We start from the raw sequence: 16,960 nt of genomic DNA, 5'->3' as shown, positions 1-16,960 counted from the left end.
CCCACATACAAACACCAAGATGGCCCTGACTCCAGTACCCCTGATTCCATCAAACCGAAACTGAAGCCATAAGCAGGAGAAAACAACTCGGCTCCACGAAAAAACAACTTTGTTCCCCCAAGCCTGTTTCCCCCGCTACCAACCCAGTTTTCCTGCCTAACCTCTCCTCACCCTATAAAATGACATCTCCCCCACAACGGGCGTGACTTCAGGGACACCCCACCTTGGGTCAGCAAAGCTCGCCTAGGGGCACAATGAGTTTTACCTTCCTTTGAGAAAGTTCAGCCTGACTCCCCTTTTCTTTACCGCGCCAAACCTTTCATCTTGGTGCCCGAAACCTGGAAGGCTGTGTTCCTGGCGCCGGGGCCGCCTCCCCGTCCCTGGGACTCTCCTCTCCATGGCAGACGCCTCACATCCACCACCGGCCTTGATCCTTGGGGTGAGTCGCCTGTTGACCCTCCTTCCTGGGAAGCCCTCACCCCTGGTTACCCGGCTCCTCTCCTCACCCCCATCCTGGTTGACTGTTCCATAAACCGCGGGCCTACGCCAGCCGACCCCCATTGCTCCTGGTTCTGATTTGGGGACGCCCGTCCAGCCCAGGTGTCCCAGTCCAGGGGACAACCGAGCGGTGGGGACGTCCCCCTCGCTCGCCTGCCCCCATTCCAAAGGCCAGGACCAGGTCGTGTGTTGCTGCGATTTGGGGTCTGGGTCCCCAAAGGTCAGATCAGGTCGTGGGACGCTCTGGTCCTGAGTCTGTACCCCCATTCGTTGGGGAGAGGAGCTGACTTAACCAGGAGTCCACAGATTCCAAGCCAAGCCCGGCCACCCCTCTGGGACGCCTTCTCTCAAACCTCGATCCTCTGGGACTCAGGCCAGATCTGCACCTCAGTGTCTCATCCTCTGCAACACTGCACGGCCTCAGTGCCCATTGGAGAATGGCTCTCACTGGCCGGGACATGGCACTTTCGATTTCACGGTCCTTACAGACCTAAACAGTTTCTGTCACCGCAATGGAACATGGTCAGATCCCTCATGTCCAGGCTTGCTTTCTCGTGCGCTCCAGTCCCTCCCTCCTGAAAACCAGTTCTACATCCCAAGTCTCGTGACTCTTCTCACTCTTCACCCTCTCCAGACCCCTCTTCTGCGTTCTCTGATCCTCTAGATGTTCAGTCTTCACCTCCTTCAGCTCCCCAGGCCTGCCCCGCCTTACACCTCCCAGCCAGCACACCTGCTCTCACAGTCGTCCTCTTTGTCCCCTTAGGGAGACTGTGGGGACCGAAAGTGTAGGTGGAGTCCACGATCCTTTCCCTCTGTCTGATCTCTCCCAGATTGAAAAGCGTCTCGGTTCTTTCACTAACGACCCCACTACCTACACCAAAGAATTTCGTTATCTCACCCAAGGTTACACCTAAGGTTACACCTATAACCTTCGGTGTCATGATTACACGTTATCCTCTCTTCCACCCTGGCCTCTAATCAAAGAGAACGTGTTTTTCAGTCTGCTCGAGGCCACGCAGATCAGGTCCACTTCACTGACACAACCATGGCCCCAGGCCCTGAAGCAGGTCCCCACCAGGAGCCTGGCTGGGAATACCAGACTGACACTGACGTGGGCCGCGGGGGCAGGGCTCGCTGAGACACTTCATCACCTGCCTCTTAGCCGGGCTCCAAGCAGCAGCCGGTCTCCAAGGCAGTTAATTTTGACAAGCTGCAGAATATCACTCAGTTCCACCCCGTACGGAGGAGTACGGTGACTACAAACAGCGATGAAGAGCATGTGGCTGCTAGATCCATTCATAAACCTACCTGGGATGGGCTGGTTGTGTTACAACTAGCGTAGATGGCAGGATGGTTCAAAGCAGGATGGCTCTACGCAGACGAAACCCTTTGGAACCTGGGGAGGGATTGCCAGGTGGCCGGCCACGAGCAGATGGTGCTCGGTGGCCGACCTCCTCGCCCAGTGGGCACCTCCCCAGGAATGGCCAGAGGTAGATGGATCCCCGGGGCAGTTGGAACAGGCCCTGTATGAAATAGAAGAAACCCTGAGTGGATGCGGTGCCCGCGAGGTGGCAGGAGCAGTGGGATGGGTGTTTTCTCACAGCTCTGCGACAGTCCAGGCAGAAGGAGCAATCTAGAGTCCAGCGAGTATGGGATGAGATGCGGGAAGAGATGCGGAAACTGCAACAATGTTTGAGGATTCTGGAGGAAGACGTTCGGAGAAACCAACCCACCATTCCGGAGGTGCCAGACTCCAGCTCAGAAAGGAAGGAGAGGGAGGCTGGCCCTTTGCCCGAATCACAGCCGGTGGTGGCAAACCAACCTGCGACTCCAAAGATGCCAGACTCCTCCTCAGGACAGGAGGAGAGGGAGGCTGGCCCTTTGCCCGAGTCCCAACCGGCGATGGCAAACCAACCTGCCACCCCGGAGATGCCGGACTCCTCTGGAGAGGAGGTGGAGGCTGGTCCCACGCTCCGGGCCCGCCGAGTGGTGACTCAGAAATAAAGCGGCAGCCACCCATGGCCCCGGGGTGGGGGGTCAGGCTGCTGGACCACCACAAATGACAGACTTTACTACCTATCTACCATACACCCAGGCGGAACTGGTGGACTTGGGCAAACAGTTTCCAACAGAAACCAGGGGAACCCTTGGCAGCCTGGCTGCTACATTTGTGGGGCCTGGGGCTGGATGGGATTATTTGCACGGCACAAGTGATGGAGAGACTGGCCTCCATGGCTTTACACCCATACTTGCGACAGAGGCTACAGAACAGCCAGTGGTATGGCCAGGGCGACCGCACCCTCTGGGAATGCCATAGGGACAGTCTGGCTGATGCAGGAGACGTGCCGGACACAGTAAGTGGATGGCAGACGTACGCCGAGCTGGTACAGGTCCTTCGGAAATTGGGGATGCAGCAGGCCATGTTTAATGTGAATTCCCGTGGTCCTGATGATGAGCGTTTCACAGCAGGGATGAGAGACTTGGTATTAAAAAATGTCCCCTCATCCTCATTTGGATCCCTCATGGCAGTTGTAGCACCCCATGTGAGTCGTCAGCTACACGACGTCACAACAATGATAGCCAGCTTGGGCGAAGTTGAGAGCTGGTGCTGTCAAACTCAGAAGGGAATATGGGTAGTTGTTGAAAAGTCAAAAGGAATGCCAAGGAGGGAAAGGAAGACTCTTGGCATCACAGAACTTATGAAAGTCATCCATAACCAAATGTGGACAGATTTAGCGAGAGCAGGTGTAGATAGCAGTAAAATACACGCACAGCCCAATCTATATTTGTTGGAATTATGGCAGCAGCTGCAAGAAGACCAGAGGTTCATGCCCATGAGAAGGACTGCTGCTCAGGGGGAGCCTGGAAGCTCCAGGCCTCAGGCACATGCCCTGTGCCTGGAACACACTTGCTGCCTACCCCATCCTCGGGTGATGGTCTGATCGCTTTCAAATAGGGTGAGGGCCAAGGAACCTGTGCACAGGGGACGAGCGGGGACCGGAGGCCACATGTGGAGCTTGCCATCCACTGGTCCCCAATTAACATGCAAAGGGTTTTAGCTCTGGCAGACACAGGAGCAGAATGTACTCTGCTCTATGGAAATCCAGAAAGATTTCACGGGTCTCCTTGTATTGATGGCTATGGAGGCCAGAGTGTCAAGGTGACAGCAGTGAGACTATCTCTGGGGATTGGGCGATTACCCCCCAAAAGAGTATAAAGTATATGTATCGCCCATCCTGGAGTACATCCTCGGGGTGGATGTACTACGTGGCTTACGGCTAGAGACCACAGTCAGAGAGTTTCACCTTAGAGTGCGTGTGGTAAAGGCAGTGTTGAGAGGACACGCTAAGCATCTGTCCACACAACTGCCAGTCCCTAGGTGAGAGACTCATACCAAGCAATATCAGTTGCCCGGAGGCTACAAGGAAATTACGGGCACAATATCAGAACTGGAGAAAGCGGGCATTGTGCGTACTTCCCAAAGCCCCGACAATTCAGAGGTGTGGCCAGTGAAGAAGCCCGATGGCTCTTGGCGCATGACAGTAGATTATCATGAGTTAAATAAGCAAGTTCCCGCCTTGCATGCTGCAGTGCCTTAGGCAGCAGATTTGGTGGATCATCTGCTGGTGCCAATGAATGTCTTTTGCCACTAGGTTGGTACCTCGCCTGGACTAACTTGTGTTCTGTTGTATTTTGTTGTTACACTGTGATGTGTACTATTCACTTTTGTGGGCCATGGCTGCACTGCAAGGAGCAGATAGAGAGGCTCTCGAGCTGCCCTTAAGAAATACTTGGGGACCAGTATATTAGAATCCAAACAGGACTCTTCCAGGTGGACAGAGTTTATTCACAGACCAGCCCTACTCCACACGACCTGCTCAACTGGAAAATCCGCACATCTTCTTACACCAGGAAGCCCTAGGCTATGATCAATCTCAGTCCCGTAGTGAGCACGCCTAAGTGTCCATTGTGACCTCGAACTTTTGCAGCTTGGGATTCTTACACAGTGTCAGCCCAGCTGGAATTTCCCCTTTTAAAAATCCTCTCCAGAAGGCCACTCACCCCTCCTCCTCCCTGGATTCAAACCCTGCAGGGTGACCTTAGCCAAATTGGAAACATTAATATCGCCCAACAGATGCAGGCTTTGGACACCATTCTCTGCCAATTAAATCACTGGGTACAGGAAGGAGAAGCAACAGGGGCTATCTACCTTAAATTTGTGTTTTTTCATCATTGTTTAGATGGTGTTCAGGATGGGTAAAATGAAATGGCATAAGAAAGAAAGCAAAAGAAAGTGTTGAAGGTCTGAGAGAGATTTTGGTGAGAAATCGTGTGTACTCAGGTGTCTCCCCCTCCTCCAACACATTCATGGACTTGCTCATCTGAGCAGCAAAGTCCCCTCTGATCGATACTTCGTCAGCCGAAGCTGGGGCCATGACATCCAAATGTGGACCAGCTCTCCCTTACTGCCATGGATCCTGCCCCTAGTAGGCCCAGTGATTATGATTATGCTTTTCTTTGTTTCTACACCCTGTTTTCTCTGCTTTATCCAGGCAAAGCTCTCTGACATGAGCCTTCGCTCTCCAAGACCCGGGAAAGCCATTCCTGTAATTGACAGATGAGCAACAGGGCATTGCTCTAGGGGTTCTGGGCCAACCTGGGCTGTCCAGCGACCAGTTGCTTATTTCTCTAAACAAATGGATCCCACTGTAAGAGGATGGCTCCCTGCCTGTGCGCACTTGTGGCAGCTGCTTGTCTCGCTAGACAGGCCTTAAAACCCACACTGGGCCAATCTGTAGATGTTAATTCTCCACATTGGCTCCAGGACCTACTCAAGCAGTATGTATGCGAGTGCTGGGCCCAACTCGGGTACGCATCACTGCGCCCCTAGTCCAGGTTCCACTCAGCCTACAGAGCAGAGACCCACTGTTTCTAATCCTATCACTTCAAGCCACTTCCCGTTCTTCTGTCTATACCTGGAAATTGCAGATCAGCACAGCCTCAGGCAAGGTATTAGCACTCACAGGGTCTCTGATCCTAATCTTATTTTTTTCTTTTTGCCCCATGCTTACTGCTTTTCATCCAACATGGGATCCAAGACCCGCCCCGTAGCACCTTTCACCAACTCCTCCACCCATATCCTCGCGTCCCTGCAAAGACCGAATCATAACCAGGCCTGAGCCCCCACCCTGGTCTTCGCCCCCGTCCAGCAGGAAGTAGCCAAAGAAAGAACCGTCGCCCCTTTTCCTAGCAACAAAAGGCTGGTATGAAAGGTCGATGCAGGGGCCAGGAATGGGGAAGCCCACATACAAACACCAAGATGGCCCTGACACCAGTACCCCTGATTCCATCAAACCGAAACTGAAGCCATAAGCAGGAGAAAACAACTCGGCTCCACGAAAAAACAACTTTGTTCCCCCTAAGCCTGTTTCCCCCGCTACCAACCCAGTTTTCCTGCCTAACCTCTCCTCACCCTATGAAATAACATCTCCCCCCACAATGGGCGTGACTTCAGGGACCCCCACCTTGGATCAGCAATGCTCGCCTGGGGGCACAATGAATGTTCCCTTCCTTTGAGACAGTTTAGCCTGGCTCCCCTTTTCTTTACCGCGCCAAACCTTTCATCTTGGTGCCGAATCCTGGAAGGCTGTGTTCCCTGGCGCCGGGGCTGCCTCCCCGTTCCTGGGACCTCTCTTCTCCATTGCAGACACCTCACATCCACCACCGGCCTTGATCCTTGGGTGAGTCACCTGTCTGACCCTCCTTCCTAGGAGGCCCTCACCCCTGGTTACCCGGCTCCTCTCCTCACCCCCATCCTGGTCGACTGTTCCATAAACCGCGGGCCTACGCCAGCCGACCCCCATTGCTCCTGGTTCTGATTTGGGGATGCCCATCCAGTCCGGGTGTCCCTTTCTCGTGCGCTCCCATCTCTCCCTCCTGCAAACCAGTTGTACTTTCCAAGTCTCCAGTCTCCTCTCCCTCTTCGCCCTCTCTGGACCCCTCTTCTGCGTTCTCTGATCCTCTAGATGTTCAGTCTTCACCTTCTTCAGCTCCCCAGGCCTGCCCCCACTTCCATCTCCCAGCCAGCACACCTGCTCTCACAATTGTCCTCTTTGTCTTCTTAGGGAGGTTGTGGGGACCAAAGGAGTAGGTGGAGTCCACAATCCTTTCCCTCTGTCTCCCAGATTGAAAAGCGTCTCGGTTCTTTCACTAACGACCCCACTACCTACACCAAAGAATTTCGTTATCTTACCCAAGGTTACACCTAAGGTTACACCTATAACCTTCTGTGTCATGATTACACGTTATCCTCTCTTCCACCCTGGCCTCTAATCAAAGAGAACGTGTTTTTCAGTCTGCTCGAGGCCACGCAGATCAGGTCCACTTCACTGACACAACCATGGCCCCAGGCCCTGAAGCAGGTCCCCGCCAGGAACCTGGCTGGGAATCCCAGACTGACACTGACGCGGGTCGCGGGGGCAGGGCTCGCTGCCTCTTAGCTGGGCTCCAAGCAGCAGCCTGTCTCCAAGGCAGTTAATTTTGACAAGCTGCAGAATATCACTCAGTTCCACCCCGTACGGAGGAGTACGGTGACTACAAACAGTGATGAAGAGCATGTGGCTGCTAGATCCGTTCATAAACCTACCCGGGATGGGCTGGTTGTGTTACAACTAGCGTAGATGGCAGGATGGTTCAAAGCAGGATGGCTCTACGCAGACGAAACCCTTTGGAACCTGGGGAGGGATTGCCAGGTGGCCGGCCACGAGCAGATGGTGCTCGGTGGCCGACCTCCTCGCCCAGTGGGCACCTCCCCAGGAATGGCCAGAGGTAGATGGATCCCCGGGGCAGTTGGAACAGGCCCTGTATGAAATAGAAGAAACCCTGAGTGGATGCGGTGCCCGCGAGGTGGCAGGAGCAGTGGGATGGGTGTTTTCTCACAGCTCTGCGACAGTCCAGGCAGAAGGAGCAATCTAGAGTCCAGCGAGTATGGGATGAGATGCGGGAAGAGATGCGGAAACTGCAACAATGTTTGAGGATTCTGGAGGAAGACGTTCGGAGAAACCAACCCACCATTCCGGAGGTGCCAGACTCCAGCTCAGAAAGGAAGGAGAGGGAGGCTGGCCCTTTGCCCGAATCACAGCCGGTGGTGGCAAACCAACCTGCGACTCCAAAGATGCCAGACTCCTCCTCAGGACAGGAGGAGAGGGAGGCTGGCCCTTTGCCCGAGTCCCAACCGGCGATGGCAAACCAACCTGCGACCCCGGAGATGCCGGACTCCTCTGGAGAGGAGGTGGAGGCTGGTCCCACGCTCCGGGCCCGCCGAGTGGTGACTCAGAAATAAAGCGGCAGCCACCCATGGCCCCGGGGTGGGGGGTCAGGCTGCTGGACCACCACAAATGACAGACTTTACTACCTATCTACCATACACCCAGGCGGAACTGGTGGACTTGGACAAACAGTTTCCACGAGAAACCAGGGGAACCCTTGGCAGCCTGGCTGATAACGTTTGTGGCCTTGGGCTGGATGGGATTATTTGCACGGCACAAGTGATGGAGATACTGGCCTCCATGACTTTACACCCATCCTTGCGACAGAGGCTACAGAACAGCCAGCAGTATGGCCAGGGCAACCACACCACCGGGAATGGATAATGGCTGCCATATGGACAGTCTGGGCTCATGCGGGAGACGTGCCGGACACAGTAAGTGGATGGCAGATGTACGCCGAGCTGGTACAGGTCCTTTGGGAATTGGGGATGTGGTAGGCCATGTTTAATGTGAATACCCGTGGTCCTGATGACGAGCGTTTCACAGCAGGGATGAGAGACTTGGCATTAATGTCCCCTCAAAATGTCCCCTCATCCTCATTTGGATCCCTCATGGCAGTTCTAGCACCCCATGTGGGTCGTCAGCTACACGATGCAACAACAATGATAGCCAGCTTGGGTGAAGTTGAGAACTGGCGCTCTCAAACTCAGAAGGGAATACGGGTAGTTGTTGAAAAGTCAAAAGGAATGCCAAGGAGGGAAAGGAAGACTCTTGGCATCACAGAACTTATTAAAGTCACCCATAACTAAATGTGGACAGATTTAGCGAGAGCAGGTGTAGATAGCAGTAAAATACACGCACAGCCCAATCTATATTTGTTGGAATTATGGCAGCAGCTGCAAGAAGACCAGAGGTTCATGCCCATGAGAAGGACTGCTGCTCAGGGGGAGCCTGGAAAAGCTCCAGGCCTCAGGCACTTGCCCTGCGCCTGGAAGACCACTTGCTGCCAACCCCATCCTTGAGTGATGGCCTGATCGCTTTCAAATAGGGTGAGGGCCAAGGAACTTGTCCACAGGGGACGAGCGGGGACCGGAGGCCACATGTGGAGCTTGCCATCCACTGGTCCCCAACTAACATGCAAAGGGTTTTAGCTCTGGCAGACACAAGAGCAGAATGTACTCTGCTCTATGGAAATCCAGAAAGATTTCACGGGTCTCCTTGTATTGATGGCTATGGAGGCCAGAGTGTCAAGGTGACAGCAGTGAGACTATCTCTGGGGATTGGGCGATTACCCCCCAAAAGAGTATAAAGTATATGTATCGCCCATCCTGGAGTACATCCTGGGGGTGGAAGTACTACGTGGCTTACGGCTAGAGACCACAGCCAGAGAGTTTCACCTTAGAGTGCGTGTGGTAAAGGCAGTGGTGAGAGGACACGCTAAGCATCTGTCCACACAACTGCCAGTCCCTAGGTGAGAGACTCATACCAAGCAATATCGGTTGCCCGGAGGCTACAAGGAAATTACGGGCACAATATCAGAACTGGAGAAAGCGGGCATTGTGCGTACTTCCCAAAGCCCCGACAATTCAGAGGTGTGGCCAGTGAAGAAGCCCGATGGCTCTTGGCGCATGACAGTAGATTATCATGAGTTAAATAAGCAAGTTCCCGCCTTGCATGCTGCAGTGCCTTAGGCAGCAGATTTGGTGGATCATCTGCTGGTGCCAATGAATGTCTTTTGCCACTAGGTTGGTACCTCGCCTGGACTAACTTGTGTTCTGTTGTATTTTGTTGTTACACTGTGATGTGTACTATTCACTTTTGTGGGCCATGGCTGCATTGTTTATGTTTGCTAAGAAACAAAATTGTCTCTATGTAGATGGTCTGGCAGGAAACCCTGAGGGGGTGGATTGTAGGGTAAGGTAAAAAGCATCAGGCTTTTCTGCCCTCCCGCCATTAGGAGAGATGACGGATCCCTGCGGGCCTGAACGCAGGCCTGATGGCGGCACCTGGAGTAGGGTGGGGGTGCGGTGTCCAGGGTGGAGGAGAGCAGTGGAGTGTGCAGAGGAGAACGGTGACTACAAACAATGGTGAGGAGCATGTGGCTGCTAGAACCGTTCATAAACCCACCCGGAATGGGTTGGTTGTGTTACAGCGGGGTCCTGGGGTTCTGGCCCTTCGTTTGCAAACAGGTTTTAAAACTAACCCTTGAACCCCACCAGGCTTCGCCTATTGCTGACCAGGGCTGCAGACCAGCCCAGGCTTCCTGGCCCAACAGCGCTGGGTGGTGGACAGACCCTCTCTAGTTTGGCATCAGACTCATTTGACGACAAAGCCTGACTGCTGCTGACTGAGTACCCCATTTTCTCTTGTTGCACCTGTACCACCACTGGGTCCCCAGCCTCTGCTGTTTGCTGGGTCTGAGATGGATCTTGTACTTGATGCTGCAGGTTATGACTTTTTTACGCCACTTATATATCCCCCACATGGCCAGAAGGTAACACCTTCCAACAAATTGTTATTCTCCTGATATAACAAATCTTGGTGCCTTTAACCTTTATTTTCTTTTTGCAGCAATGAGTTATTATTTATCTATAATTCCCGAATGAAACATTCACAATTTTTTTAAAGGTTTTTTTTTTTTTTTTAATTTTTGGGTAGAAGTACTGGGGTGAAGGCCAGAGGTACAGGGGGTGGGGGGTGGGCGCGGAGGGAAATGGTAAGAGAATCCACCAGAGACAGAGTAGGAAGCAGAATAGGCGGATATACTGAAACACATTGCTAATGGGAGTAGTGGGCAAGATGAGGAGGTCTGCTGCGCCATGTGGGTCAGCTCCCTGGGCCAGGATCCACTCAGGCTGTTGCACTGGGCCTTCTCGGTGGTAGTGCTGAGGCTTAACCCCTAGGCCACCAGAGAGGCCTAACACCCACAATTTTTAAAGAATCAAACTTGCAAGAAATTGTTTACTGTTACGTCATTACCATGGATTAAGTATTCTGACCATCTCACTGTTCTTGCTAAAGCTGAGAGGATACAGCAAATTATATGACAACATAGGAGAGTTCCCAAATGGCTAGATTCAACTCATTATTAGTGTATGGTCCACAAGCTGGCTTATTTAGGTGCTACATCTTGGTCAATATCTGGACAATTTCTATGCATGATGATGACTTTTGTATCGTCAAATCTTTTTTAAAAAATATTTATTTATTTATGCATACAGGAGTTGGGGTACAGGCCCGAGATGCGGGGTGTGAGAAGATTCACCAGACACACAGCAGGGAACAGAACAGGCAGACTGACTGAAATCCACTGCTGAGGGGAGCAGCAGGCAAGACAGGAGAGGTCTGCCTCACCATGTGGGTTTCTCCCTGGCTGGCCAGGGATCGAACTAGTGCTGCAGAGGCTACGGATAGCTTCATAGTGCGGTGCTTAACTCCTTGTGCCACGAGGCCCTGTATCTTGAAATCTTAAGGCCATTTATTAATGGCTCAGCTCAACATACACACCTTCACCTCTTCTTTGACTATAACTCTGGGCAATATTTTACATTGCGGGATTGGATTGGAGGCTCATTTAAAAATTCTTACTCCTTTCAAGGGAAAGGCCCACAGATATGTGAAGAAGGAGTCAGAAGAAAAGCACAGCAGCCAGCAGGGAATGGCCAAAATGAAAAGTTATTCCATGGAGAGGCTACAGAGGTTGAGCAGATTATTTCCCAATTATTAATATTTTTTTAAAAGATTTATTTATTTATTTATTTATACAAGCACTGGATATAGTCAGAAGTGCGGGAGGGTGAGAGAATTCACCAGAGCCAGAGGGGAGAGCAGAGCAGGCAGAAAGACCGAAGTACCCTGCTGAGGGGAGCAGCGGGCGGCAGGAGAGGTCTGCGTGCCATGTAGGACCCTCCTCTGGTGGAGGGGGAGCAGCCGGGGATCGAACTGGCGCTGCAGAGGCTGCAGGCACCTTCCCAACCCTGCGCTCAACCACTGCACCACTGGGGAGGCCCTATTAAATATTTTTAATGAGGGAAAATAATCTACATCCAGCCGGGAGATTTGGTAGCATTTGAAACTCCACATTGAGGGCCCTGCTGAGAGATGGTCATGCTGAGAGACCAAGAGAAACCAACCTCCTGCATAAACACCAGGGGTGACCTAAGAGGTGACTGTGTCTTTCCAGCTAGTGAATATGTAACTCATATTGTCTCAACACTAATTTTTAAAAGGTGGAGAGAAAGTAAATGATTGAGGGGACCAGGTAATGTCCTTTTGTGTTATCCCACCACGTTCATTAAGAAAATCGCATTGTGTTTAATAACACCAAGGCTCAGCGCCATGACAAGGAAACACAAACACATGATTCAGGTGGTGCCTGGTGTCAGGAGTGAGCTCCATCTTCCCTGCTGGCCCGGCAGTGAGCACTTGTCATCCTTTGCTCACGGGGAAGCCTCAGCATGACAGCAGGTCTGATAGAATCCAGTAATGACTGTGCAAGTGACCCACTGCCTAGCAGGTGTGATGACACTGTCATCTCCCTACACACAGGAAGCTTCTACTCTGATCATTGTCAAATGTTACATGTTACTGATGAATAAATAAGCTGGAATTTTAAAATACGTCCGTACTACCATGATTCAGTCCAGATGTGGGATTATTTAGCTAAAGATTTTGATGGTTTTTATTTAAAACCTTTATGTAATAAGCTTAAAATTATGTGAATCTAAATGTATTTTCAAAGGGAAACTTGACGGCCATGTAGTATATTTGGCTGCTGGATTTTTCACTAAACTGATACACTGGGCTTTTGCTATGTTTCAAGGTGAAAAACCTACACTTTTCTATAAAAGGAAATAATTGCCAAATATTTGGGCTTGTCACTGAAGATTGGTTTGGAATTCATCATCTTTTCTCTGAGTAAGATGTGGGATTAACAGACCTTTCTGGGCAGACATGGTGCAACTTCTCTTTAGAAGCCTCCGTCTGGCTGCTGTGCAGAATCAAGAGGTGAAGGTGAGAGGTGGGAAGATAAATGTAGGAAACTAGCACAGATTCTAGGATGGAAAATTTGGTAGCTTTATGGGGTGTGATCAGGAAAATAACAGGAAGTCATTAGATCTGGTTATATTTAGAGGTGGACTTTACAGCATATCCTAATGTAACATCTGGGTTGTAAGAAAGGGGTGAGGATGCCATCCAACATTTCAGACTGTGAAGCATGTGAAGTAGAGATGCGGAGGACCTGCTACTATCCCTGGATAGATTTCTCACTCATTTGATACAAATTTATGAAGCAATTTTTTCAAGTAAAATTTACTAAAGGCAATAATAGATATGTGTGAATGTGTGTATGTTTGTATATAATAGTATAGTGTGTGACACTGACTCCAGACCCCTGTGGATTACCCAGCTCTGTCCTGCCCCCTGAGTGGTGGGACATGCGGGCTTTGTTGGTGCGGCTGCCCCAGTGGGCACAGCCAGAGGCCAGTGGGAGCAGGAGTCTGAAAGGGCTGGCAGCAGCAGTGGTGATCTCCTGCCCTGGCACCCTGTGTGTGGGGATGGGAGTTGGTGGGCACAGCTCTAGAGGTGGTGGCGGGGGTGGGGGGGCGGTTTCCTGCCAGTGGCAGGCAGCCTTCAGAGGGCCCCTCCCCCAGAGCAAGCCAGGGTTAAGCACAGGAGCCCCTAGGGCGTAGGCTCCCCCTCCCCTGCCCCCAGAGGAGCTGTTTCTGGGCAGCACCAAGGCGCCCTGCAGTGGGTGCCACAGGACAGCTTTGCTGAGGCCACCTCGTGGGCTAGGGAATGAGAGCTGTGGGGGCCTCAACTGGGCTTGAATGGACCCCACCCGCCCTGGCAGGCTCCAGGAAGCTGCTGCTTGAGGACAGGGCCCAGGCCACTGTGTCCACTGCAACCAGCAGAGGGAATGGCAGAGGGTGACAGTAGGTGGGCACTTCACCACCAGCCCCCGTTAGTGTCAGGGACAAAGGCCACAGCCAATCTGGCAGTAGAGGCTCTCTGTCCCCACGCACACCACCCCAGGGCATGCAGCCCACTGGGGCTACAGCAGCAAGTTCCCCTTTGAGACCTGTCATGCTGCTGTCTGTCTGGCACCACCTCCCACTGCTATTGCCTCCTTCTAGTCCAGCCTGGCATTCAGACTGTGGCTGTGCCTGTTGGGGTGTCACCTCAGAGGGGAGCACCCCCTATGAGCACCTCCTGATGCCACCGTGAGTTGGATCCTGGCCCAGTCCTTGTGGCTGTGCTCCACCTCCAGGCCCTCCCTGACGGGACTGTACCACATTGCACGGCAGCCTTAATTTGGGACTATTGGACACTGCGGACACTATCTGGGGTGAACAGCTGCCACTGAGCCCTTAGAAACTCTTTATTTCCCTGCTCTCCTGTTTGTTAATGAAACCTCATTGCTGTTCCCTGAGCCTGAGTGGTTACAATTGAGCACATGGGTGAGAACCACAGACAGTGCCCTGTCCTCTACCTCAGCTCTGTCCTTTTGAGAGGGTGCCAGGGAGGAAGGGCCCATAGCTAGTACAGGAACCTGCAAACACACAGGCTGCATGCACATGCTACATGACTCATGATCTGTTTTCTTTGAACTAAAGCTCTTGTTTTAAACTGAGATCCTGCCCTGCTGATGACCCAAAGATTGCCAGACACTGACACCCTCTGATGTACCAGGGGCAGGATACCCAGGAGGTTGATGGCAAGTTCTGGTGCTGAACAGGACGGACACCAGGAGTGTCAGCTGTGATGGGCTGTTCTGGTGGACTGTTTTCTTGGAACATAAAGGTTTGTCAGTGCAGAGAGCACCCGGAGATGCACAGGAGAGAGATGTGTGGAGAAGGCCCCTTGCTTCTTGGCTTTGGACTTGAACCAAGAACTTAAGAGACGTGGAAGGAAACACCTGGAAGAGACACCGTGATGGCCTGAGATGGATCCCCTGCCAGGGAGCTGCCCACATGGTGCAGCAGACCTCTCCCTACTTGCCTGCTGCTCCCCTCAGCAGTGTATTTCAGTAGATCTGCCTGTTCTGTTTCCCACTCTGTCTCTGGTGAATCCTCTCACCAGCCTCCCACCACCTCTGGCCTATACCCCAGCTCTTCTATGCGTAAATAAATCGTTAAAAAAAAAAGTTTGCATAAATCCAGTAAAGTTCTTTTTCCCCTTCTCTTTAACAGACAATTGGAAATACGGATATTTTACCAAGGCTTTGTCTGGAATGTTGTGTTTCCAGAAACCAGACTGATCTCAGAGGCTGCAAGACAACAATAAACTGGCATCTATTTAACGGGTTCAAGGGTCTGTCATGAGGGTAAAGAAGGCAACCCCTTGGCAGGTCCAGAAACTTCCAATGTCATGGGAGCCTCAAGAGGAATTTTCCCAATGATACAGGTACCGCAGGCCAATTCTGGTGGTGAGAACTTGGCGTCGTCCTGAGCCCTGACTCCTGGCTGTTAGGAGCTCTCAGTCTGAGGGTTCCTGAATGAAGGTCTGACAAAGCAAGATTAAAAAGTCTGCATAATAATTTCTGTTCCTGATGAATTCATGCAAACTGACTGTGGCAGTGTAGTGTGTGGGTGAGGCCGGGGACTGATAACCAGTACTGGAGGCTGAACGTAATGAATACCAGGAGCACCAGCTGTGACGGGCTGTTCTGATGGCTGTTTGCTGTGACTGTCTGTGTGTGACTGATTATAACGAGGCCAGCTGGAGATGAGATGGGGAAACAGGCCCTTCAGGGTGCGATGCCCCCCATTTTCTCAGATCAATGGCCTGTAATCTGAGAAGTGAAAGTGTTACAGGGCAGCCCCGAAATAAAATGGGTTGCCTGACTGTGGGTCCTCACCCGGGAGCTTAAAAGGGACTTATTAATACTCCACTGCAGGCACACACAAAGGTTAATAAAGGGTTTATTTACAAGGGAAGGGGAAATGAGGAAATGTACAACTCGGGAGAAAAGAGGGAGATAAAGTCTTAAACGCGTCCTACTCATCTCCACTGACCTGGAATCCCAATGGCACACTGAGAGCTGGCGGTGAGCCAAGAGCCATGAAGACAAGGGACTCCACCACCACCCCCTCCACCCCGCCAAGGCCCACGTGTCTGGTTTTATACCAAACCTGGCTGCTTAACTCCACCCTCAGGTCCCAGCAACCCTCCCTTGGGTGAAGATGGGATTTGTAGTTCCCAGTGTCTTCATGGCTTTGACTGGAGTGGGGGTGGAGTCCACAAAGCCTGTATGGAATTAGCTCAGGACATCCTTTCCCCCTAGCAATTTCCCCCATTCACTTTTTGCACCATTTCCATGGTGATGAAGATCAAATATATGGATGCTGGGATACAGTCTCAGATGAAAATTTTTCAAGGTTCAAGTGTGAAAGAAAACCAGTCTTTTCAGGTATAGTCCATTGTGGAAAGCAAAAGTCCTCCATTCCTAGAAAAAAAGTTCATCAGCACAAGCCAAAACAAAAAACAAACAAAAAAAAAATCTGGAGGCATTAGCCAAAACAAGACAGCAAATATGTCAAAATCACAAGAAAAAATCTTAAAATTGATTCAACTTATGTAAAAACCATGTTCTCTCAACCTTGAGCCCAAATTCTTTTGACGACATAGCAAAAGTTCGCAAACTAAATCTACTTGTAAGCCATATTACCTATTTTTGCATAAAATCATAGGACAAAATAACTAAACAGCAATTTTAGCTGGATTTTGGAATACTCCATATAGGATCAGAGTGAACTCTTGACATTTGGTCCATGTAGGCTTCAGGAACAAAGTTGGTCTCATCAGACTCCACCTGGGCTTTCCTCTTCTTGAGGGTACCAGAACTTTTTCATTTGCCAGGTTGTCCAGTCCTGCCAATGGAGGCAAGCTTCCTCACCTTCTTTGGAGGTCTCTGGAACCCTACGAACAAAGCAACAGGTTCTCCTCTTCTTGGTTCAGCTCTGCTTCAACTTCCTGGAAGAACTCCACTCAAAGCCACACAATGAAACTCATGTCCAATTTTTTTAGCTTAAGCAGACCAAATCCCTATGGAAGTTATGCAAAAACAGTCTCTGAGATACGTAGTAAAAAAAATTACTACCACTATTTTTATGCTGTGTTGGTATGAAGGGGAGAGAAAATGTGAACACAAGTTAGCTCTGCTGAAAAAAGAAAAAATTCAACATCGCTGC

The sequence above is a fragment of the Talpa occidentalis genome, unplaced genomic scaffold (assembly GCF_014898055.3).
Source record: "Talpa occidentalis isolate TD23 unplaced genomic scaffold, MPIMG_talOcc4v2.1 talOcc4.13, whole genome shotgun sequence".
Taxonomy (NCBI): Eukaryota; Metazoa; Chordata; class Mammalia; order Eulipotyphla; family Talpidae; genus Talpa; species Talpa occidentalis.
Note: the sequence above shows the minus strand (reverse complement) of the source record.